Here is a 27,409-nt window from a genome sequence, read left to right on the forward strand (position 1 = left end):
ATGTCAGATAAGTTCATCCTCAGGTACATATGTATCTTAAGTCCTGGATCACTTCATGTATACCCTTTGGTAGTGGTTTAGTTTCCAGGAGCTACAGGTGGTCAATTAGGTTGATATTGTCCTTCTTTGGGGGTTGAAATACTCTTCAGTTTCAAAGTCCTCCCCCTAGATTTTCTATTGGGGACTTTGGCTCAGTCTAATGGTCAGCTGTATCGGCATTTGTATTGATCAATTGCTGGCAGAACCTCTTAGGAAACAGCCATATCAAAATCCTATCAGCAAATGCATCTTGAAGCAGCTATTTGGTGGGGTTTGATGTATGCAGATGGGATAGATCCCAAGGTAAAAGCATTTCTGGAATTTCTTTCTGGTCAAAATTAGTCTGAGTTCTGTAGGCTTATTGTGTGTTTATGGGCATCTTTTTCATTAGTTTAGGGTAGTTTTCTTCTATAATTTTATTGAGGATATTAACTGGCCCTTTAACATGGGAATCTTTTCTCTCTTTTTACCTATTAAATTTATATTTAATCTTCTAACCGTGTTCTGGATTTCCTGAGTTTTGAGTTAGGAGCTTTTTGCATTTTGCATTTTCTTTGATGGTTGTGTCAACGTTTTCTATTGTATCTTCTGCCCCTGGGATTCTTTTTTCTATCTCTTCTAGTCTGTTGGTTATGTTTTCATCTATTTCTCTTGATCTCTTCCCTAGGCTTTCTATCCCCAGGGTAGTCTCCCTTTGTGATTTCTTTATTGTTTCTATTTCTATTGTTGGGTCCTGGATGATTTTGTTCAATTCCTATACCTGCTTTGTTGTCCTTTATGTTTCCTCTTTAAGGGTTTCTACTTGATTACCTGTGTTTTCCTGTATTTCTTTAAGGGAATTATTTATGTCCTTCTTAAAATCTTCTAACATCATCATGAGCTGTGATTTTAAATCAAGATTTTTTTCAATTTGTTGGGGTATCCAGGTCTTGCTGTGGTGGGACAGCTGGGTTCTGATGCTGCCATGTACCCTTGGTTTCTGTTGCTTCTTGCCATTTATGTCTCTCTGGTTTTAGAAGTTCTTGATGTTTCTATCAGTGGCTTGACACTCCTATAAGCCTGTGTGTCATCATTACTGGGAAACTGGGTACAGAGAGCTGTGGCATAGTATCAGCTGAGGTGCACTTTGAAACTTGATTTCATCACTTCAGTTTCTTACAGAAATATATATAGCCGTATTCAATCCCTAATTTACCATTCCTGAACATATACTAAAGGACTACTAAATTTTACCACAGTGATGTTTAGTTAACTGTTTCTCGCATATTTTATTCATGAGGCAAATATCTAGATGTTGTATAACCAATCAATGAAGAAATTGTGTTACACTTACAATACTGAAAATTACTCAGGTTTTAAATCCATTGACAATATGTATCTTAGAGCAAGTTGTGTACAATTAGAATAAAAAGTATTTTGAGTGATCCTTTAACCCCATGATAATCAAACAAATTATCTATTCACATATGAGTTAAAATATGCTACAAACTTTTATAGCAATGCTGACATCCAGATGTCTAAAGAGACTAAGAAACTCAAATTGATTTGGGGTTTTCATGATTTTTCCTAAGAAGGGTAATGTATACAGATATTAGTGGTAGAGTGTGAGTTACTTGGAATGTTTAAAGGAGAGATGAGATGCTGGTTTTATGCCCAGACATTTGTTTCTATATTTTATTTGATGATATGAATAAGAATAGGGTCAATATAATATAGAATTTGTTTTCTATCATCTGTGCCTGTAAAGTGATGATTTAACTTATGACTGGGCAATAGTGATATGATTGAGGGACTTCAGATCACACTGAGTTTGTAACTTAATAGAGAAGAGAAGATTAATAAGGAGGAATGACTGGAAGAGGTGGCCATGGAAAAATAATTAAGATGAGCTTGAATTTAATTACCAGGAGAAAACAAATGGAACATATCATGGAAAAGTGAGGGTTAGATTAAAATGATACAGGAAAATTTGTTGTGATTTATATAAGAGGTTTAGAAATAATGAATATCTGCTTAGGATTCATGTGTAAGTGTTTCTAAGATCTGATCAGGTCTTGGTGTCCACTGTTTGTCAACTAAAATATGAATATTTAAGCATGTAAATCATTTTGCCTATAGAGGCTGTTTTGGTCAAGTTAGAAATATTTTTTGTAAAGAAAGCTCCAAGGAATGTATCAGTTTATTTTGTCTAAGTGTCTTTGCAACGGAGATACATGCTTTCAAAGGCCATCACTTGGAATCAAGGCAAGGCATATTTTGGAGGGATTATGAAAGCAATAATTCTGTAAATATTGACCCTTCCTCAGGATGTGTTAGGATAAAAACTATTCACATATGAAATCACAAGCCAATTGCTAGCCCAGCAAGAGACACATGGTTGATGACAAAACCACACCTGAAACAATTTGCATGACAGGAACAGAAATGGGATTGCTCAATGTCTTCAATTTTAACTAACTACAGCACGTAATGCACAAATAATTAACACCCCCAACAACAACAACAACAACATAAAGTAAACCAAAGAACCACACATAGATGAACACACACAGACTAAAAACCAATGAAGATTCATAAAGATATACTCTTATTCTTTCAGACTGGAACCTAGCATAATGTTTCACAGAGGCTACATCAAGATACTCATGGAAATAGACACAGTGACCACAGCAGAGCTCATGTATTCCTGCATAAGAGAACAAAAAGGCCAGATTGTGAAGCATAGATGATGAAAACTCAAAAGATCAATAGATCTAGGATCATTCCCAACACTTACTATAAGGGAAACTATCTAGTAATATTACAACTTGATATGTCATTTTCTGATATGTCATATCTGAAGGAAAAATAGAAAAAGAGGAAGGCATTTGGAAGAGTAGATCGACACAATAGATAAGAAAGTGTAAAATCTGTAGTTGGTATTTAATTTATGAATGCATAATAGGGAAATAAGAATGTAGGTATATAATGTAAAAGAATAGAATTACGTTGTAGTTGATATGTTTACATAAGCAACACAACAAGCATATCCTTAGAAAATGTTTAGATTTGATAATATTTTTAGCAAATTTGGAGGATATGAAATAAATACTGTGTCTTTTAAAGATTTGCTTTAATTTTCTTTTTAGTTTATTTTAGTTTTTGAAAGTACATTTTTAATTTATTTTTAATTTATTCCTTTTAATTTCTGCATCACATGTGCAGGCCATAACGTCAGTTTTATTTTACAGGTGTTCTTTAGCTACCACTTGATTGCTGTAAATTAAATTCAGGACCTCTGCAAGACCTGTGAGTGCTCTCAAATATGGAGCCATTTCTACAGGATATTCACCCAGTTTTATTTTTATGTTTCTGCATACAAATTAAATTGTAAGCACATTAGGAAAAATATATATTGGATATCATTCCTAGTTATTACCCTGTAGGTTTAGTCTTATTAGTCACCAGAAATATCTTCCTTCTTGACACACCATGGATTACAGACTTTCATGTTTAGCTGCCTTTAGTTCAGATAGAAAGGTTTCCTGCATCCCATGTAGGTTCCCTGAACTGAATAGTAGTGTATTTGGCTGCTATGTCCCCAATTGTTGATTACTCTTTAGGAGATGGTACCTCTGAGGGGTGCAACATTGGTGGAGGAACAATATTACCTATGGCAGGCTTACAAGGTTTAGACTGTCACACACTTTTGTTCTTTCATGATTCCTGTGTGTGAAAAAATAAATAAGAAAAAAACAAAAATAAACCTTGACAAATCTCCCCTTAATTTATAAATTCTATTCCTACAGAGTTGTATATTAAAGTAAGTTTATTCTTTTTTCCTACCTGGGTAATTTAGACCTGTAATACACAGTTTATAAATATAGAAAAATTGTACCAGGACTGGAATTGTTTAATAAATTTGATCAACTTTTTCTGTTCTGGGTTGGATAACACTTGAAATTTGTGCTTAACTAACTGAGCTTGTTCCAAACAATGATAGAATACATAATTCTATATTTCTATGTAGTGCTTTCCACCAAAATGTAGATGTATTCATATGATACAGTTTTCTGCTTTTGTAAGTTGGCAGGATTTAGAGTTCAAATAGGAATACTTAAAGCTTATCAAACTTTTCCTTTTTTTCATCTTTATTACATTGGGTATTTATTATTTACAATTCGATTGTTATTCCCTTTCCCGGGTTCTGGGCTAACATCCCCTTAACCCCTCCCCCTCCCCCTCCCCCTCCCCCTCCCCCTCTATGGGTGTTCCCCTCCCTATCCTTCCCCCATTACCGCCCTCCCCGCAACAATCATGTTCACTGTCAGGACCAAGGGCTTCCCCTTCCACTGGTGCTCTTACTAGGCTATTCATTGCTACATATGAGGTTGGAGCCCAGGGTCAGTCCATGTACAGTCTTTGGGTAGTGGTTTAGTCCCTGGAAGCTCTGGTTGGTTGGCATTGTTCACATGGGATCTCAAGTCCCTTCAATTTCTTTCAGTCCTTTCTCTGATTCCTTCAACGGGGGTCTTGCTCTCAGTTCAGTGGTTCAATGATGGCATTCGCCTATGCATTTGCTGTATTCTGGCTGTTTCTCTCAGGAGAGATCTACATCGGGTTCCTGTTGGCCTGCATTTCTTTGCTTCATCCATCTTATCTAGTTTGGTGGCTGTATATGTATGGGCCACAGATGGGGCAGGCTCTGAAGGGGCGTTCCTTCTGCCTCTGTTCTAAACTTTGCCTCTGTATTACCTCCCAAGGGTATTCTTGTTCCCCTTTTAAAGAAGGAGTGAAGCATTCGCATTTCGGTCATCTTTCTTGAGTTTCATGTGTTCTGTGCATCTAGGGTAATTCAAGCATTTATAGCCATTTATCAATGAGTGCATACATGTGTGCTTTTCTGTGATTGGGTTACCTCACTCAGTATGATATTTTCCAGTTCCATCCATTTGCCTATGAATTTCATAAAGTCATTGACTTTGATAGCTGAGTAATATTCCATTGTGTAGATGTACCACATTTTCGGTATCCATTCCTCTGTTGAAGGGCATCTGGGTTCTTTCCAGCTTCTGGCTATTATAAATAAGGCTGCTATGAACATACTGGAGCATGTGTCTTTGTTATATGTTGGGGCATCTTCTGGCTATATGCCCAAGAGAGGTATAGCTGTGTCTTCAGGTACTTCAATGTCCAATTTTTTGAGGAGCCTCCAGACTGATTTCCAAAATGGTTGTACCAGTCTGCAATCCCCCCAACAATGGAGGAGTGTTCCTCTTTCTCCACATCCTCACCAGCATTTGCTGTCACCTGAATTTTTTATCTTAGCCATTCTCACTGGTGTGAGGTGAAATCTCAGGGTTGTTTTGATTTGTATTTCCCTTATGAATAAAATGTTGAACATTTCTTTAGGTGTTTCTCAGCCATTGGGCTTTCCTCAGCTGTGAATTCTTTGTTTAGCTCTGAATCCCATTTTTAGTAGGGTTATTTGTCTCCCTGCTGCCTAACTTCTTGAGTTCTTTGTATATTTTGGATATAAGCCCTTTATCTGTTGTAGGATTGGTAAAGATCTTTTCCCAATCTGTTGGTTGCCATTTTGGCCTACAACAGTGTCCTTTGCCTTAAGAAGCTTTGCAGTTCTATGAGATCCCATTTGTCAATTCTTGATCTTAGAGCATAAGCCTTTGGTGTTTTTTTAAGGAAATTTTCTCGAATGCCTATGTTTTCGAGATTCTCCCCACTTTTTCTTCTATTAGTTTGAGTGTATCTGGTTTGATGTGGAGGTTGTTGATCCACTTGGACTTAAGCTTTGTACAACATGATAAGCATGGATCAATCTGCATTCTTCTACATGCTGACCTCCAGTTGAACCAGGACTATTTGGTGAAAATGCTCTCTTTTTTCCATTGGATGGTTTTGACTCCTTTGACCTGATATCTGTCTAGGAAATTGTCCATTTCCTGCAGATTTTCAAGTTTTGTTGAATATAGGCTTTTATAGTAAGATCTGATGATTTTTTGAATTTCCTCTGAATCTGTAGTTATGTCTCCCTTTTCATTTCTGATTTTGTTAAATCTCTCTGTGTCCTCTCGTTAGTCTGGCTAAGGGTTTATCTATCTTGTTGATTTTCTCAAAGAACCAACTTTTGGTTCTCTTGATTCTTTCTATGGTCCTTTTTGTTTCTACTTGGTTGATTTCGGCTCTGAGTTTGATTATTTCCTGCCTTCTACTCCTCCTGGGTGTATTTGCTTCTTTCTATTCTAGAGCTTTTAGGTGTGCTGTCAAGCTGGTGACATATGCTCTTTCCTGTTTCTTTCTGCAGGCACTCAGAGCTATGAGTTTTCTTCTTAGCACAGCTTTCATTGTGTCCCATAAGTTTGGGTATGCTGTACCTTCATTTTCATTAAATTCTAAGAAGTCTTTAATTTCTTTCTTTATTTCTTCCTTGACCAGGTTATCGTTGAGTAGAGCATTGTTCAACTTCCACGAATATGTAGGCGTTCTTCCCTTATTGTTATTGAAGACCAGCTTTAGGTCGTGGTGGTCTGATAACACACATGGGATTATTTCTATCTTTCTGTACCTGTTGAGGCCTGTATTTTGACCAATTATTATGTCAATTTTGGAGAAAATACCATGAGGAGCTGAGAAGAATGCATATCCTTTTGCTTTAGGATAGAATGTTCTATAAATATCTGTTAAGTCCATTTGGTTCATGACTTCTCTTAGTCTGTCTACGTCTCTGTTTAATTTCTGTTTCCATGATCTGTCCATTGTTGAAAGTGGGGTGTTGAAATTTCCTACTATTATTGTGTGAGGTGCAATGTGTGCTTTGAGCTTTAGTAAGGTTTCTTTTATTATGTAGGTGCCCTTGTATTTGTGGCATAGATATTTAGGATTGAGAGTTCATCTTGGTGGATTTTTCCTTTGATGAATATGAAATGTCCTTCCTTATCTTTTTTGATGACTTTTAGTTGAAAATTGATTTTATTTGATATTAGAATGGCTACCCCAGCTTGCTTCTTCAGACCATTTGCTTGGAAAGTTGTTTTCCAGGCTTTCACTCTGAGGTAGTGTCTGTCTTTGTCTCTGAGGTGTGTTTCCTGTAGGCAGCAGAATGCAGGGTCCTCGTTGCATATCCAGTTTGTTAATCTATGTCATTTTATTGGGGAGTTGAGACCATTGATGTTGAGAGATATTAAGGAATAGTGATTATTGCTTCCTGTTATATTCATATTTGGATATGAAGTTATGTTTGTGTGCTTTTCTTCTCTTTGTTTTGTTGCCAAGACGATTAGTTTCTTGCTTTTTCTAGGGTGTCACTTGCCTCCTTATGTTGGACTTTGCCATTTATTATCCTTTGTAGGGCTGGATTTGTAGAAAGATATTGTGTAAATTTGGTTTTGTCATGGAATATCTTGGTTTCTCCATCTATGTTAATTGAGAGTTTTGCAGGATACAGTAACCTGGGCTGGCATTTGTTTTCTCATAGGGTCTGTATGACATCTGTCCAGGATCTTCTGGCTTTCATAGTCTCTGGCAAGAAATCTGGTGTGATTCTGATAGGTCTGCCTTTATATGTTACTTGACCTTTTCCCCTTACTGCTTTTAATATTCTTTCTTTATTTTGTGCATTTCCTCTTTTGACTATTATATGATGGAAGGAGTTTCTTTTCTGTTCCAATCTATTTGGAGTTCTGTAGGCTTCTTGTACACATATGGTCATCTCTTTCTTTAGGTTAGGGCAATTTTCTTATGTGATTTTGTTGAAGATATTTACTGGTCCTTTTATCTGGTAGACTTCACTGTCTTCTATACCTATTATCCTTAGGTTTGATCTTCTCATTGAGTCCTGGATTTCCTGTATATTTTGAATCAGTAGCTTTTTCTGCTTTACATTATCTTTGACAGTCGTGTCCATGATTTCTATGGAATCTTCTGCTCCTGAGATTCTCTCTTCTGTCTCTTGTATTCTGTTGGTGATGCTTGTATCTGCAGCTCCTTGTCTCTTCCTTTGGTTTTCTATATCCAGGGTTGTTTCCCTGTGTTCTTTCTTGATTGCTTCTATTTCCATTTTTAATTCCTTCAACTGTTTGTGTTTTCCTGGAATTCTTTCAGGGATTTTTGTGATTCCTCTCTATAGGTTTCTACTTGTTTATTTATGTTTTCCTGTGTTTCTCTAAGGGAGTTATTCATGTCTATCTTGAAATCCTCCAGCATCATGATCAAATATGATTTTAAATCTAGATCTTGCTTTTCTGGTGTGTTTGGATATTCAGTGTTTGCTTTGGTGGGAGAATTGGGCTCCGATGATGCCATGTAGTCTTGGTTTCTGTTGCTTGGGTTCCTGCGCTTGCCTCTCGCCATCAGATTATCTCTAGTGTTACTTTGTTCTGCTATTTCTGACAGTGGCTAGACTGTCTTATAGGCCTGTGTGTCAAGAGTGCTGTAGACCTGTTTTCCTGTTTCCCTTCAGCCAGTTATGGGAACAGAGTGTTCTGCTTTCGGGCATGTAGTTTTTCCTATCTACAGGTCTTCAGCTCTTCCTGTGGGCCTGTGGCCTGAGTTCACCAGGCAGGTCACTTGGAGAAGAAAGTTGATCTTACCTGTGGTCCCGAGGCTCAAGTTTGCTCGTGGGGTGTTGCTCATGAGCTCTCTGCGAGGGCAGCAACCAGGAGGACCTGCTCCACCCTTTCCAGGAGCCCCCATGCACCAGGGTCCCAGATGGCATTTGGTGTTTTCCTCTGGAGTCAGAAATGTGGGCAGAGTGTAGTCTCTTCTGGCTTCCCAGGTATGTCTGCCTCTTTGAAGATTTAGCTCTCCCTCCCACGGGATTTGGGTCCAGAGAACTGTTGATCTGTTCGGTCCCTTCAGATTCCAGCAGTGTCTCGTGCGAAGGGGACCTGCAGCTCCAGTGCCCTTATCTACCAGATCCCAGAGGCCATATACAGTTTCCTCTTGGGCCAGGAATGTGGGCAGTGATGAGCAGTGTTGGAGGTCTCTCCCGCTCTCCAGTCTCAGGAGTGCCCACCTGTCTGGGCGGTGAGCTCTCTCTCCCATGGTGTTTGGGAGCAGTGAGCTGCATGCAGGGATCAGCGAGGTTGGGAATCTAGCTCTAATTTCTTTCTTTATTTCTTCCTTGACCAGGTTATCATTGAGTAGAGCATTGTTCAACTTCCATGTATATGTGGGCATTCTTCCCTTATTGTTATTGAAGACCAGCTTTAGCCGGTGGTGGTCTGATAGGACACATCCGATCATTTCTATCTTTCTGTACCTGTTGAGGCCTGTTTAGTGACTGATTATATGGTCAATTTTGGAGAAAGTACCATGAGGTTGTAAGAAGAAGGTATATCCTTTTGTTTTAGGATAAAATGTTCTATAAATATCTGTTAAGTCCATTTGGTTCATGACTTCTCTTAGTCTGTCTATGTCTTTCTTTAATTTCTGTTTCCATGATCTGTCCATTGATAACAGTGGGGTGTTGAAATCTCCTTCTATTATTGTGTGAGGTGCAATGTCTGTTTTGAGCTTTAGTAAGGTTTCTTTTACATATGTAGGTGCCCTTGAATTTGGAGCATAGATATTTAGGATTGAGAGTTCATCCTGGTGGATTTTTTCTTTGATGAATATGAAGTGTCCTTCCTTATCTTTTTTGATGACTTTTAGTTGAAAATCAATTTTATTCAATATTAGAATAGCTACTCCAGCTTGCTTCTTCCGACCATTTGCTTGGAAAGTTTTTTTCCAGGCTTTCACTCTGAGGTAGTGTCTGTCTTTGTCTCTGTGGTGTGTTTCTTGTAGGCAGCAGAATGCAGGGTCCTCATTGCATATCCAGTTTGTTAATCTATGTCTTCTTATTGGTGAATTGAGTCCATTGATGTTGAGAGATATTAAGGAATAGTGATTGTTGCTTCCTGTTATATTCGTATTTGGATGTGAGTATGTTTGTGTGCTTTTCTTTTCTTTGTTTTGTTGCCAAGACGATTAGTTTCTTGCTTTTTCTAGGGTGTAGCTTGCCTCCTTATGTTGGCCTTTACCGTTTAATATCTTTTGTAGGGCTGCATTTGTAGAAAGATATTGTGTAAATTTGGTTTTGTCTTGGTTTCTCATATATGTTAATTGAGAGTTTTGCTGGATAGAATAACCGGGCTGGCATTCATGTTCTCTTAGGGTCTGTATGACTTCTGTCCAGGATCTTCTGGCTTTCATAGTCTCTGGTGAGAAGTCTGGTGTAATTCTGATAGGTCTGCCTTTATACGTTACTTGACCTTTTCTCTTACTGCTTTTAATATTCTTTGTTTTGTGCATTTGGATTTTTGACTATTATGTGACAGGAGGAGTTTCTTTTCTGGTCCCATCTATTTGAAGTTCTGTAGGCTTCCTGTATGTTTGTGGGCATCTTTTCGTTTAGGTTAGGGAAATTTTCTCCTAAGATTTTGTTGAAGATATTTACTGGTCCTTTGATGTGGGAGTCTTCACTCTTCTATATCTATTATCCTTAGGTTTGATCTTCTCATTGAGTCCTGGATTTCCTGCATGTTTTGGACCAGTAGCTTTTTCTGTTTTACATTATCTTTGACAGCTGAGTCAATGATTTCTATGGAATCTTCTGCTCCTGAGATTCTCTCTTCTGTCTCTTGTATTCTGTTGGTGATGCTTGTTTCTACGGCTTCTTGTCTCTTCCTTTGGTTTTCTATATCCATTGTTGTCTCCCTTTGTGCTTTCTTGATTGCTTCTATTTCCATTTTTATTTCCTTCAACTGTTTGATTGTGTTTTCCTTTAATTCTTTCAGGGATTTTTGTGATTCCTCTCTGTAGGCTTCTACTTGTTTATTTATGTTTTCCTGCGTTTCTCTAAGGGAGTTCTTTATGTCTTTCTTTAAGTCCTCCATCATCATGATCAAATGTGATTTTAAATCTAGATCTTGCTTTTCTGGTGTGTTTGGATATTCAGTGTTTGCTTTGGTGGGAGAATTGGTAATCTTGGTTTCTGTTGCTTGGGTTCCTGTGCTATCTTTCGCCATCAGGTTGTCTCTGGTGTTATCTTGTTCTGCTATTTCTGACAGTGGCTAGACTGTCCTATAGGCCTGTGTGTCAGGAGTGCTGTAGACCTGATTTCCTGTTTTCTTCAGCCAGTCATGGGAACATATTATTCTGCTTTCAGGTGTGTAGTCTTTCCTGTCTACTGATCTTCAGCTGTTCCTTCGGCGTTGTCCTGAGTCCACCAGGCAGGTCACTTGGAACAAAAAGGTTGGTGTTACCTCTGGTCCAGGGCCTGAAGTCGCTCCTGGGGGGCTGCACTTGAGCTCTCAGTGAGGGCAGTAACCAGAAGGGCCTTCCTTGCCTTTTCCCGGGACTGTGTGCACAGGGGTCCCAGATGGCATTAAGTGTTTTCCTCTGGAGACAGAAATGTGGGCAGAGTGTAGTCTCTTCTGGCTTCCCAGGCGTGTCTGCCCCTCTGAAGGTTTAGCTCTCCCTACCATGGGATTTGGGTGCAGGGAGCTGTTGACTGGGTCTCTTCAGATCGTAGCGGTGTCTGGACTGCAGTAGACCTGCAGCTTCAGTGCCCCTATCTTCCTGTTCCCAGAGGCCCTATACCTTTTCCTCTTGGGCCAGGGATTTGGGCAAGGGTGGGCAGTATTGGCATTCTCTCCCACTGTGTAGTCTCAAGAGTGCTCACCTGTCTGGGCAGTGCGCTCTCTCTCCCACAGGGTTTGCGAGCAGAAAGCTGTGGGCTGGGATCAGCGAGGTTCGGGCTCTAACTAAAAACTGAAAGTGTCCAGTCCCAGAGGAATTTTGCCTCTTTGTGTCCTGAGTCCACCAGGCAGGTCACTTGGAGCAGAAAAGTTGGTCTCACCTTTGGTCTCAAGGCTGAAGTTGCTCCTGGGGCTATGTTTGAGCTCTCCATGAGGGCAGCAACCAGAGGGCCTGCCCCGGGCCCCTGTGCATACGGGTCCCAGATGGCATTAGATGTTTTCCTCTGGAGTCAGAAATGTGGGCAGAATGTAGTCTCTTCTGGCTTCCCAGGCATGTCTGCCCCTCTGAAGGTTTAGCTCTCCCTCCCACAGGATTTGGGTGCAGGGGGCTGTTCACTGGTCCCTTCAGATCCAGGCGGTGTCTGGACCACAGGGTATCCAACTTTTTCTAACTGTTCTGGTCACACATCAATTGTGATGTCATGTTCATCATGATATTGTGCATTTCGAGGGCCACACGAACAAAATCACACTTCGTTAATTTTTTGTAGTGTTTTTTAAATTTTATTTGGTTTTGATTTGTTTACATTTATATTTCTTATTTTCTTTTGTTACATTTTAAGCCTTTATTTTTATCAAACTCTATGTTTTACATTTCAAATGATTTCTACCTACTTGCTTACCCTTCTATCAAACACCCATCCCTTTTCTCCTTTTCTCTGCTTTTCCTTTAAAAGTGTGCTTCCTCATCCATTTACCCACTTTCAACTCACCCCTCTAGTATCCTCCTATTCTGAGGCATCAAGACACTCTCCTCCTATTGATGTCAGATAAGGCAATGGTCTGCCACATGTGTATCAGGAATCCTGGCTCCCTGTGAGTTTACTCTTTCGTTGGTGGTTTAGTACCTGCCAATTATGGGTGGTCCCTTTAGTTAATTTTTTTTCTCCTTAAGGTGTTGCAATATGCTTCAGCTCCTTCAGTTCTTCCCCTAGCTTTTCTATTGGAGTCCCTGGGATCATCAAATGTTTGGCTGTAAGTATCTGCATTGGTATTTGTCAAGTGCTGGGAGAACATTTTAGGAAAAATCCATATCACTGTCCTATCAGCAAGTGCTTCTTGGCATTAGCGATATTGTTAAGGTTTGCTGTCTTTAGATGGGATAGATCCCAAAGCAGCAAAGTTTATTGATTTCCTTTCCTTCAATCTCCCTTCCATTTATTTGTCCTTCTCTTTTCTTTGGAGAGTAACATTTCTGTATTTAAATTTTTGAGATGTGTAACTGTGAGCCATGCCTATCTATTGGAGGTGGTATATTCAAGTTGCACATCCCTTTGCTTGATATCCCAGCTATTGGAGTCACCATTGACTCCTGGATCTCTCTTGCTACCCTGGGTTCTGGGACTTTCTAGTTCCTACCCTGTTCCCCATCCTCCTCTGATACCTGCTTCCTTTAAATTCTTTTACCCTCTGCATTTCTCTCCCATGTTTTTCAATACCAGTTTCTGCCCCCCTCCCCTCGCCGTCCTCTATCCCTCTCATGTCCCTCTCTCACTCTCACTCCTGTTATTATTTTGTTCTATGATATATGTAGGATTAAAGTATCTATAGTTTGATATTCCTACCTTTTAAGCTGAATATGGCTTGTGGATTGTATATTGGGTATCTCAGCTTTTGGGTTAAAATCCCATTGTCACTGAGTATATACCATATGTATTCTTTTGTTTCTGAAATTGTTCTGAATTTTATTTTCTAGCTCCACATATTCGTCTGAAAATGTCATGAAGTCATTATTTTTAATAGGTGATCACTACTCCATTATATAAATATATCACATGTCTATCCATTTTTTTCTGTTTAACTACATCTGTGATTTTTTTGTTTCTGATTATTATAAATGAAGCTCCTATGTACATGGTGGAATATGATTCACATCTCAATGGAGAGGAGACAATAGTCATACAAAACAGGAGGTTACTAAATTTGTTGACTGTTATAAGCATTATTATTGAGACATCATTCTTCAAGTTTATGATTATTTTTCTTGTTTCCTAGTTTCTCCCAGTAGTTATTCAGGCTAATACCCAATGTATAAGCAATGTAAGTTGGATCTTCATAGGAAAAGGGAAAATCAGGATTTGAATAAATTACTGTATACTTAGAATATTCTTTCAATTGTTCAATGACTTTTTGTACTTTTAAATCTTTGAGCTTTATTTATAGATAGTTAAAGCGTATCTTTTCTCTCATCTATGGAATAATGTTGGTTTATTCCCTGTGCTGCTGGATATTTTCATCATAGAGATGTGCATTTATTGTGAAAATGTCAAATATGAGGCTTCCAAATAGTATGTTTGAATTATTGATTAATCATTCCTTCCCCTCTGCCTTACTTCTTTCCTTCCTTCATTTATTCAGTTTATTTCAAATGGCACACATACTTCTTCCTCACATGGCAGCTTTCTTCATACCACATTTCAATGACTGAGGACAGGTGGTATGCCTCTATCATGCCTTTTATCCCACTAGGTATCACTCCATGCCTAGGCACATCATCACTCGGTAAAGCCACATAATATTGTATACCTAAAGGAGGACAATGTCCATCCAGGCAGAGAAGACATATTAGGTTCAACCCAATTTATTCAGAGATCCACACGAAAAGTAAGCTTCACATTCCCCAAATAATGGGTGCTTTGACCTATACTTTCATGCTTTCTTTTTTAGGTTCAGTCTCTGATGAAACTCAAAGGTCAGATTATTGCACTTTATTGATCTTCCTGTGAGTCCCTGTCTTCTATACTTCTCATAATGCATCCATAAGACATTCTGAACTTGCAAGTCTGGTAGTGTGTCTCTGCAGATGATTTTACAGGGTCTGGGTAGAAAATGTACATTTTGGTTTTGACTGGGAATACATTCAGACATATAGAAGAATAATCTGAGGTTTCAATGTAGTTGAGGGTGTAGGCAGGTCATGACAGTGCCTTTATTGATTATCAAAGACAAATTGATAAATATCCCAGAAAATCCATTTGTATAGTTTATTCCTATTATACAGTTATAATCTTGACATATGGCAAATTATTAAAAAGAATTATCAATCTCTCTGGATATTAAAGAGATACTTTTAGTAACATTTACACTCTGACAAAGAATGCATTACAGACATGTAAATTTCATTCAAGTGAAAAGGAAATCAATAATTTATAACATTCAATATGTAAGGATAGCTGATACTAAACACACTCATTGTTTAAAACAAGTGAAATGCTACTAAATCTTGGCCTATGAAATTCTGATGTCAAACTAATAGAAAATTACAATTTATGATTCAGTCACTTAGGTGAAACTGTATATTTTAATTTTCATCTGCTTGTTACCTGTTATCTATAAAATTTTAATGGCATCTACATATCAATACCCAATGTTTTGAACTGGCTGTTTTTGCATTGTGATTCTAATACATTATGTATCAAAATATGAATTAACAAACACATATAATTAATTCTTTACATGTAGGCATCCATTAGGTTTTTCCCCACATTCTTGTAAATAATACTTATGTCTCAGGAAATGAGTTGAATTAATTAAGGTTTTATTCATTGGTTCCACTCTCAGTTTCTATTTTTACATTGACAATGCATTACTTCCTAATGTTTATGTGACGACAAGTTTTTCTCATAGCATTTTTTTTTTCATTTTAGCCAACTGCCGCTCTCTTTTTTCCAGATTAACTAGGATTTTTTTGTATACAGATATTGTCTCTAGGGATGTAATCAGTATAGCCTGGTTGAAATTTCTGATTCGAAGTCTCACATCATTGATTCTGTTTGATTGCAGAGCAGTTTGATGATCTATGGGCGATGATAACATAAATGGAATTTTATACCAAATTATCTGTAAAATAAAGTAACTGTTAATTTTGTATTCTAGAAATTAGTAAATCTTTCACATGATAACTTATAATAATGTTCACAATATCTCCACATGGATATAGATGAAAAATATTGGTATGGGTAACATTGACATGTGTTATTTGTATAAATACAGGCAAAAATGGAAGGAATTTTATAATACTTGGCTTTAAGAATTTAAATGGTATCCTCCAATCATGTATTTGATCCTAAAATAAAAATATTGTCCATTTACTTTTCATGTAATCACACACATACACACACACACACACACGGTGAGGTGGGAGGGAGAGGGAGATGGATTTGGAATATTTGTAAATAACTGAATGTTCTCAAGTTATTGTGGGATTAAAAGGGAAGTATGGTTCTACATACATTTTAAATAGGTTGCATTAGTATAAATAAATGAAGAAAAGTGACCACTTCTTAAAATACTGAAATATATGATGTCCAATCTGATTATAAGTGTGTGTGTGTGTGTGTGTGTGTGTGTGTGTGTGTGTGTGTGTGTGTGTGTGTATAGAATTTATTTTTGACCACGGTGAATGATACTATAATAAAAGATATTGTAAAACAATAAGTAAAACTACATGGAATCAAATATTATTAAATGGTAAAGCAAATCAATAGATAATCAACACAATGAGATGTGATCAAACATATATTTTGGGGAAGCTAAGATACAGGGTAAAATGATGTATAATTCCTTGTAAAGGCATGCCCTGTCCTTAGGAATTACAATCTTGACTTTAACATATCATTGAGCACATTGTAAATTACTTTCATTTGTGAGTTTCAGCCAATGATAGGAAACATATTTAAATGTTAAATATTATAGAAAGAACACAAGTTGATACACTGTTGCAGAACAGGTACTTTAAACATGCATTCTGAATGAAAAGTTCTCTACAGAGTTCACAATATCCATAGAAACTTATGCTTATTTTTTAATTGATCACAACTATTGAAGAGATTGATGAAACTATTGGATTCTCAACCAAGGAAGGCATCAAATGTTAGAGATTTGTCAAGCACAAAAACAACTTGCAACATTTATCTAGTAGTTGCTTGCATGTTTCTGAGTTCTAACAAGCAAATGCCTACCCACTTACTTAGTTATGTTAACATTATTGCATTATTGCAGTCATGTATATACTGCTTACCTGTAATAATGTCTTCAAGATGAAGAAAATAAATGCCAACACAATGCTTCCAAGGAGGAGAAATACAAAGTTCATGGCAAGACCCATGGTGGCATAATATTTCCTAGTTTATTTTGAAACCTAGCCACAGCAGTTGAATCTAGCAAGCTGGATGAGTATTTTGATGGGAAGCTACTTCTTCACTGCTAGATGTTAACTGGCATGAGTTGCTTCTTGGCTGGTCTTATCCACTACCAATGAGGTCATAACTACTCATTGTCTACACCACCATGACCTCATCATCACCATAAGACTCACTACCAAGATAAACCATGTACACAGGAAGGTAGCTGGGTCCTGTTTACATCCATATTCAATGTAGGACATGTTAGAGAATGCTGTGTTATGCTATACTACCATAATCATACTGGTAAGGGCACAGATCATAAACACATGCATCAAGGGTGCAACATGAACATTTTAATCCCCCTTTTGTTTATAAAATTGCTTGATATGCTGCGATGCCCATCATTTACTTGAATACACACAGACAAACACACACACACACACACACACACACACACACACACACACACTTGGAAATAACATGGCCATATACTAAGGTTCTTCTCTGACTAGAATCGTAAAAAAGGCAACCTCTTTATTTTAATCAAATTTTAACAAGCAGATGAAAACCTGTGCTTTAGATACCATGTGTCTGTAATTTCACATATTCCCCAAAACAGATCTTATACTAGGATCAGTTGCAGAATTATTTCTGCCTCACATATGTTCCTTCCAGTATGTCGGACCCTCCTGGACCCTGCTGAGCCTTGCTGATGCATGTAGAAGCCTTTTGTTCCTAACAAAGGAATGCCCTGACCTTTCTGTTTGCCCTGTGTGGTACACCTGGGCAATAATACTGCTAAATCGGTTCCTGTTTTTTGTTCCTCTTTCTTTGTTCCTGAGAGTGTAAGCCAGTTTTTCCACTGTGATTCCTGGATTTCTCCACCCAGTGAACTTGGGGTATATATTCAGTGAATCGAGTAAAAGATTTGGCATTCTTTTCTTAACATGAATGACCTGAGTTTGTGTGTTTTTTCTTAAACCTCACAAGCCTATACCAAGCTCTCAGTACTATGGCGGCACGAGTGTCAACAAGTTGAGGTCCCACCAAGATTGGGAAAGTGAGGAATTTCCTGATGAGGTCATCCTGGGAAACTGGCTAGCAAAGGAGGAATGTATTGTGTTGTGCACAGCAAAAAAAAAAATTTACACCACGGAATCCTCAAGTTTTACTTTACAACTAACAGATCAGATAGTTGCTTTACTCAAACAGCAGGAAGTGGGAGTAAAGGTAAAAACAGCTAAAGAATTTATTAAAACTTTAGAAAAGACTAGTCCCTGGCGTGTTCATTCAAAATGACTTAATATTCCTGATTGGGAACAGGTTAAGAGAGATTTGCAAAGAACACTGTGGAGAGATGGCCCTGAGAGCATTCCTGTTGCCATGCTTTCTTTGTGGAGATTGGACAAGGATGCTCTCTTGAGCACTTATGCTAATATAAAGGGACAAATGTCAGAGATAGAAAGAATATTCAGAGCGGCACAGGATGACGCCTCTCATATGTCTTTACAAACTTCTGATTCAGATCAGAATTCAAGCTCAGAGGAGGATGAAGAAGAGACATTAGAAGAAGAAATAGAGGTGCTAAGAGGAAGATTAATAAGTGCAGGATTGCTAAAAAATCAGAATTTCGTCCTTGTAGTGAAAAATCCCTTCTTTAAATGAGAGGGAGCTACTGCTCCTCCCACCTATGAACCATATCCTTCCTTGGAGTGCTGTTATGAAGACAAGGCTCCAAGGAGAGGGGTAATATTTCCTGAGCCTCCCCCTGGACAGGGAGTGGTGCATCCTTTTGTTGAAGTTCCGGATGCCAGCAATGCAGATCAATCTATCAGACAGTATGTTCCTCTGAGTTTTAAGAAGTTGAAAAACCTGAAAGAAGCAGTCTCTGCTTATGGTGCCCTTGCTCCCTTTACTTCTGCCTATGCTAGATCCAAGCTGAATCCTGGAGATTGGCAACAATTATGTAGGGCAGTGTTGAGAGGGGGAGATTATCTATTATGGAGGGGAGAATATCAAGAACAATGTGTGCAACTAGCTAGACTTAATGTGCAAGCATGATTTCCCCAAAGAAATCTAGAAATGCCTATAGGAATAGGACAATATGCGGCCTTTCCAGCCCAGATTCAATATGATCCTGCCACTTTTGCTCAAATCTTCTCCACAGCAGTTAGATCTTGGAAGGCCCTGCCTAATAAGGCAGCTGGAGAACAATTATCCAAGGTGACACAAGGACCCTCGGAGCCTTTTCAGGAATTTGTGGATAGACTATTACATTTGGCTGGGACGTTGTTTGGAGATGGTGATACTGATATGCCCATAGTGAAACAATTGGCGTATGAAAATTCTAATAAATGGTGCAAGGAAGCTATTAGACCCCATAAGAGGAGTTTAAATAACTATATTAAATTGTGCAAAGAAATAGATGGGAATTATGTGATGGGACAAGTCTTACCTGCAGCTATGCAGAAGGGAAATGGAGGGACCAAGACATGTTTTGGGTGTGGACAACCTGGATATTTTAAAAGAAGTGTCCTAAGAACAAAAAGATAGGAGGCCGTGGATTATGCCCTCAGTGCTATCATTGGGGAAATGAGTGCAAATCTAAGCAAGATGTCAAGGGATGACCTTCTGGGAAATGGGAAATGGGACCCACTCCGGGACCCCCAAACCAGAGTGTATGGAGCTATGAAAAGTTCTATGGTAGAACTTACTCCAATACTTACTCCAGTCCAATACTCAAACCAATCCCTTCATGTCAAAGACTTTGACAGAGGTACCCCTGGAAGTGAAGGACTGGACCTCTTCCTGGCTTCCACCAGAGCAGTATTAACACCTCAAATGGACCCCCAGGCACTTGGCACTGGGGTACATAGGCCCCTGCCATCTGGGAGTATAGGCCTTTTACTAGGTCCCAGCAGTGCCTTGATGAATGGAATAAGAATTTTCCATGGAGTGTTTGACTCTGATTTTACTGGAGAAATTAAAATTATTGTTTCTGTAGAAAAAGGAATTATAGCTATTCCTCAGGGGGATAGGATAGCTCAATTAGTTCTTCGGCCCTGGTTTATACTAACAATCCTTGTTTAAATCTGCCTGTGGAAATCAGGGTTTCGGGTCCAGTGGGCGTGGAGCATTTTGGGTGTCCTCTTTAGAGAAATCTCCCACACTCACTCTATGGGTTTAAGTAAAACCCCTACATGGGCTCCTAGATACCAGAGCTGATACCACTGTGATAGCTAAAGCCTTCTGGCCAAAGGTCTGGCCACTAGAGATATCTTCCTCCACCTTACATTAGTGGGAACAGCTATAGCTCCTCAAAAAAGCAACAAGATTTTTAAATGGAGAGAAGATGAAGGATGTGAGGGTTTGTTTCAGCCTTTCATTTTAGAGCAAATACTTATCAACTTGTGGAAACGAGACGTAGTCAATGATATGGGGGCTGTGCTGACAGCTCAGCCTGGATGAACCATGATAGGGAAATAAGGCTTCCTCCCAGGGAGAGGATTGATCAAAAATTTACAAGACAAACCTTATAGTGTAAGTGAAGAGCTAAAAATAATTAAGCATCCTCATGACAAAACAGGCTTGGGAAATTTATCCTAAGGGTCACTGTTAATAAGTCTCCTTATGTTAAATCTTTGCCCATCAACTGGAAGTCAAATGATCCGGTGTGGATTCTACAGTGGCCCCAGTCCAAGGAAAAATTAGAGGCAGCTCATCAATTAGCACAGGAACAATTACAAGATACTGTTCCTTCCACTTCCCCTTGGAATACACCCATTTTTGTGATTAAGAGAAAGTCTGGAAAGTAGAGATTATTATGAGATTTAAGGGAAATTAATAAAAGTATAATACCTATGGGACCTACTCAGCCTGGTCTCCCTTCACCTGTAGCTATACCAAAAAATTGGCATAGGATAGTTATTGACTTAAAGAATTGTTTCTTTACTATTCCATTAGATCCTAAAAATTGCGAGAGCTTTGCTTTTAGCATCCCTTCCATAAATTTTCAGGAGCCTTCTAATTGCTATCGTTTTTTGTGTTACATCACGGGATAGCCAATAGTCCTACTATGTGTCAGGTATATGTAGTCTCTGCCCTAAGGCCTTTGAGGCAGAAGTATCCACAGATATATATTGTCCACTTCATGGACGACATTTTATTGGCAGCTCCAGATGAAAAGGAATTGCTGACAGCGTATGCTTACTTACAAGAAGATTTGGGCACTTCAGTGTTAGTGATTGCCCCTGAGAAGATCCAAAAGAACTTCCCATATCACTATTTAGGATATGAATTATTACAGAAAGGAATTTGCCCACAAAAAAATTTAAAATTAGATAAGATACACTAAAGACCTTAAATGACTTTCAAAAATTATTAGGGGATATAAATTGACTTCAATTGACATTAAAATTAGCCACAAGATAGTGGAAGCCATTATTTGATGTTTCACAAGGTGATTCCTCTCCAAATTCACCTAGACAATTAACTCCAGAAGCTCGTGAATGCTTAAATTTAGTACAACAGGCTTTGGAAGAGACTCACCCCAATTATATTGATTATTTTAAGCTTCTTTCACTTTTCTTTTAAACTAAAATGGTTTTTAATGGGAACAGTAGTATGGCTCTCTCTCTCTCTCTCTCTCTCTCTCTCTCTCTCACACACACACACACACACACACACACACACACACACACACACATGCACACACCAAATGTCCATGATCGATCCTGAATTGTAAGTTTACAAAATAGCAAGGGTAACACTGGGTACAGTAAGAGTTGTTCCAGAACTTCAGGAGCCAGGCTAATATGGCCTCTCCCTGCAATCCTGTCTGTGCTCGCCCCTGGAGTCCATCTTGTGAGGGCCCAAACTATCTGTATCCCCACCACCCCAGTCCCCTCTGAAACCCCCACGGTCCCCTCCAAGGTCCCAGTAGCTGCCCCAATTATATCCTCCTCTGCCACATTGATCATCTCCATAGTTTCCCCCCATATGAGATCCTCCTGGTCCCCCTCCTGTGCCATCTCTCTTAGGTGCCTTACATTGGTTGCATTCATTTCTCCAAGAGAAGTTCATGTTCTCAAATGTAGGATTGGGACACTTCTAGTCCCCAGCTCCTTGCTGTCCTCCACCTCCACCAGCTCCACTGGGGAATCCTCCCCAGCCACCTCCACCGCTGCCATCTCCTCCATAGCCTCCACAGCCCATGGGTCCTCCTAGCCCTTGGCCTCCATGACCATTTCCACCACCCCAATTGAAGTCAGCATGCCGGGTAGCAAATGAAACTTTAATAGGATTCCCAGAGAATTCTTTACCATCAAATCAATTGCAGCTTTAGCAGAAGGTGGGTCATCAAATGATACTCTTGCCTCACCCTTCAACTTGCCAGTTTCCCTGTCAATATACAAATTAATCATAGGCTGTCCAGTTTTCTTGTTTGTCTTAATAATTCCAATCTGTTTGAAGTAATCAGTCACAGATTAAATTGTAACATTCTCACCTAGGTCTTGCACAAATATGGTATTGTTGTCTGAATTATCCTGTTCAAAATCATGACAAGATCCTTGACCCCAAGGACCACCAAATTTATTGAAGCCACCATGGTCACTTCTGCCCATGTTGCCTCTGCCTCCTCAGCCACCTCCTTGGTCACCTCCACTTCTTTTGGGGTCATGACCACCACTGCTTCGGTTGCAACCACCTCCACTGCCCCTGCCACAGACCCCACAAATCTGCTGGCCTCCCCCATAGCCACCGCCTCTGCCATCACTCTGGTCCTGATTGCCATAACCATCACCACCACCACTGCCACTCATAGAGGACAAATCTTTGCCATAGTTGCCTCCACCACCCCCTCCCCCACCTCCACTGCTGCTATTGTACTGGTTCTGTTGTTTTGGGTCTGTCCATAAGAAGAGCCATAGCTGTTCTGACCATATCCTGATGTGTCAGTTGATTGGCCATAACCACTGTAACTCTGCTGGCCACAGGGTTGACTGCTCTGTTGGGAATAGCCCTGCCCAGGCTAGGTAGGATAGACCCTATAGCTTTGAGTTGCTTGTTGGGTATAGTCATTTGAAGCCATGTCCATGCACGTGCACACAGGTCGCCAAACAACAGGATTCCAGATGACTGCGAAGGGACGCTGCAAGGACTGAGCCAGCCTCTTTCATTTTTGATTTTTATATCTGCTCATTCCCCTACTTTTTTGGCAAGATGGACCTTTAATGTGGGTTTATTTACAAGCTTTGCCTGCAAAAATAGTGATGGCTTATCCTCAGGTCATTGCTCAATTACTGTTCAAGGCTCAAAGAATTAGCTTACAAACCTTTAGCAAAGAACCAGATCTTATTATTACTCTCTGTACCAAGGAGCAGCTACAACATTTAGCCCACGGACTTACAGATTGGGCTATTTTAATGTGCACAGTTGTTAGTCAATTTGATAACCATTATCCTGATAGTAAGGCTTGTCAGTTTTTTAAAACGCATCCAGTAATTTTTCCATGAATTATTGTTAGTTCCCCTTTGCAAAAGGCTCATTTAGTATTTTCTGATGGTTCCTTCAATGGATTTGCTGCAGTAGTGTCTGGAGGGAAGGTAGAGGTTATAAAAATTCCTAATTGTTCTGTACAGCTAGTAGAATTGAAAGCTTTACAACTAGCTTTGGTTATGTTTCCTGATGAACCTTGTAACATATACACTGATAGTGTGTATGTGTCTCAGATTGTTTCACCCCTTGAGACTGCTGCCTTTGTTGCTCCTATTTCATCCATTTATGCCACCTTATTACAAGTACAGGCTTTGCTATGGCAGTGCCAGGAAACTATTTTTGTGGGCCATATAAGAGGACATTCCATGTTACCCAGCCCCTTAGCACAAGGGAATGAGTTGACTGATTCTTATACTCAGTCTCCATGTTATTATATGTTAATGAGTAATACTGCCTATAATAAAGCTTTACAGATGCATAGAAAATTTCATCTTAATACTAATTTTTTGAGGTTTCACAATGGAATAATTAAAGAATAAGCGGCCCAAATAGTCAGTCAGAATCCCCAGTGTGCCCCATTTATTTTCTGTCCCAATTTGGGAGTGAATCCAAGAGGGTTACAGCCTAATGATATTTGAGAAATGGATGGTACCCATATTCCTTCTTTTGGGAAGTTACAGTTTGTCCATGTGTCTATTGATACCTATTCTGGCTTACTCTTTGCCTCTGCACATAGTGGAGAGAAAATTAAAGATGTTAAAAGTCACTGCTTATAGGAATTTGCCTTTATGGGAGTCCCACAACAATTAAAAATTGGTAATGGTCCAACATATACTAGTGAGACTTTAAGAAATTTTGTGAGGATTATGATATTGTACATAAAACTGGCATTCCTTATAATCCTCAAGGGCAAGCCATAGTAGAAAGAGCTCATTTAACACTTAAGAATTATCTTGAAAAAAACGAAAAGTGGGGACCAGAATTCCCCACATGCTAAACTTTCCTTTATTATTTATATTTTATTTTTTTTTGATAGTAGATAAGAATAATTGTTCAGCATCAGATAGACGTTGGAAAGGAATAAGATGTAAGGAAGGTCTGGTTCATTGGAAAGATTTGACCTCAGGATTATGGAAGGGACCTGACCCTGTGTTAGCTAGGGTTAGGGGTTCTGCTTGTGTTTTTCCTAGAGATGCTAAAGCACTCATTTGATTTCCTGAGAAATGTGTATGTCCTGTTGCTATGGAATCCAGCACAGATGGAGACCTATTGGAGTTTTGTGAAAAATCCTCCAATCCTAATGCCAGGGGGAATAAGGAGCACAGTTTGGCCAGTGGTGATCGCCACCAATAGGACCACAGGAAATGCGGCTGTCCTGTTTGCTGACTTTGCTGGGAACATGAATATTCAGCTCTTGTGGTTCAGGTCCCTGGAATCCTTTCTGTGCCCTTGGATGAAGATGGAGGATTTCACCTCACCTTGTGTTATCACAGAGGAAATTTTGGCATTGCTGCAGTCATTACTATGACTGCTGCATGTCCCTTCCTACCGCGGCCTGCGCTCCGACCCCTCCACACACCACTGCATGCCAGAGGAGAAGGCTGGACTCCAGCTGTTTCCTGCCCCTCCCTGCTCCCATAGCAGCTGTTGCCCCAGTGGCTGATGTGGCCATTTCAGTCTGTGGCTTCACAGGAATCCCATCTGTGTAAAGCTGCTGAGGACCAGGGAACTCTGTCCTGGTTGTGTGGATCTCAGGCATGGTTCCATTGCCTGCTGGTCATTCAGGAGAAGGTCGGCTGATCCTGAACCGTCATGGGAAAGACTTTGGCACCTTCACAGTTATTGTAGCAGTCATTGCTGCTGTAGTCACTGTGGCTGCAGTGTCTGGCATTGTCCTCCCCCAATTTGATGTTAAGGTTAGCACAGTGGATAAACTTTCAGGCAAAGTTGCTGTCAATTGGAAATTCTAAATTTAAATCAACAGTCAGTGCTTTTATAGGAACAGCTTGACAATGGCCCTCAGTGTTATGGCCCTTGGTGTTATGGTTCTCTGGCACCATAGTAGTCGGCCTTGTGCTTCTTATCACATGCACAAACAGCATTCTCAGTCCTGGGCAGAGACTAAGCAGGTGTTGCTCTTCTTGGCAAGAGACAATCCCTCTGCCCAAATCTGACTTGGCCTTCATGAGAAGTAGTTAGCCAAAGACAGACAACTCTTTGGGACCAATACCACCTACAACATAGGCTCTGAGACTGGCAGAGATTCCCAGAGATGGGCAAGGGATTGGCAACCCAAAGTGTCCTAAGACGGGCACTACTTAATAAAAAATAAAAAAGGGGGACTTGTTGGACCCTCCTGGGCCCCATCAGTGTTTGACCCCTGCTGAGCCTTGCTGATGCATATGGAAGCCTTTTGTTCCTAACAAATGAATGCCCTGACCTTTCTGTTTGCCCTGTTTGCAGCATGCCTGGGTGGTACACCTGGGTGATAATATTGCTATTTGTTCCTCTTTCTTTATTCCTGAGGGCATAAGCTGATTTTTCCACTGTGCTTCCTGGATTTCTCCACCAAGTGAACTTGGGGTATATATTCGGTGAATCAAGTAAAAGATTTGGCACTCTCTTCTTAACATGAATAACCTTATTCTGTGTTTTTTTCTTAAACCTCACAGGCCTATGCCTGGCTCTCAGTTCAGTGTCAGCACGGGTGCCGACAACAGTATTTCCAGCTTAAGCAGGAAACTATAGACATTCTGATTGAAAATTATTCCTTCCATATGATATAACAAAATATACTTTCTACAAAGAATATTTGAAAAATTACATATATAAGAGAAGTGACCCATTTTTAAGTTGATACACTATTGTAGAACAGGTACTTCAAGCATGCATGATACCACATGCTGAATGAGGAGTTCTCCACAGTGTCTAAAATATCCTTAGAGACATATGCTTGCTTTTTAATTGACCATAACTATTGAAGAGATTGATGAAAATAGATTCCCAACCAAGGAAGGTATCAAAAGTAAGAGATCTGTCAAGTAGGAATACAACATGCAACATTTATCTGGTAGTTGCTGACATGTTTCTGAGTTCTAACAAGCAAATGCCTACCCACTTACTTAGTTATGATAACATTATTGCAGTCATGTATATACTGCTTACCTGTAATAATGTTTTCAAGATGAAGAAAAAAGTGCCAACACAATGCTCCCAAGGAGGATAAATACAAAGTTCATGGCAAGGCCCATGGTGGCATAATATTCCCAAGTTTCTTTTGAAACCTAGCGACAGCAGTTGAATCTAGCAAGCTGGATGAGTATTTTGATGGGAAGCTACTTCGTGTTCCCTGCCAGATGTTAACTGGCATGAGTTGCTTCCTGGCTGGCCTTATCCACTGCCAATGAGGTCATAGATATTCATTGTCTACACCACTGTGACCTCATCATCACCCTAGGACCCACTACCAAGATAAATACACAGGAAGGTAGCTGGGTCATGTTTACAACCTGACTCAATGTAGGACACATTCCATACAATAGAGAGAGTGTGGGATTATGCTCTACCACCAGAATGATACTGGTAAAGGCACAGATCATAAACATATCCATCAAAGGTCAACATGAACATTCTTAATTTCCCCCTTTTTTTTTCTAAGAATGCTTGATTTGCTGTACTGCTCATCATTTACTTGAATACACATTACACACACACACACACACACACACACACACACACACACACGCCACTACACATGTATATAAAAATACAAAAGCAAGACCTAATGCATATGTCAGGATGTATGTATGTCATAATATGCTTCAAATTTCATCCTAGGTGATAAGTACCTTTGCTGGCAAGGGACAGTGACAGTGTTTTGACAGTATGAAGAATGTGAAGTTTGGATTGCCATGAATTCATATTGACAAGGGAAGATGCAGAAACAAGCTGAAAGTCTCCTAACCATTGTTATGCAGCTGCATTTAGAGTTGGCTAACATGTTTTCTG

The 27,409-nt window shown here is 39.4% G+C and overlaps 1 protein-coding gene and 1 pseudogene across 3 annotated transcripts in view; both read right to left on the minus strand.

The window, feature by feature from the left end:
* Positions 1-27,409, minus strand: part of LOC134481269 (uncharacterized) — a 153,480-nt gene that overhangs the window by 41,228 nt on the left and 84,843 nt on the right. The gene's annotated exons all lie outside the window — the stretch shown is intronic.
* On the minus strand, positions 15,295-25,160 carry Fus-ps5 (FUS RNA binding protein, pseudogene 5; annotated as a pseudogene).

The sequence above is a fragment of the Rattus norvegicus genome, chromosome 12 (genome assembly GCF_036323735.1).
Source record: "Rattus norvegicus strain BN/NHsdMcwi chromosome 12, GRCr8, whole genome shotgun sequence".
NCBI classification, from domain to species: domain Eukaryota; kingdom Metazoa; phylum Chordata; class Mammalia; order Rodentia; family Muridae; genus Rattus; species Rattus norvegicus.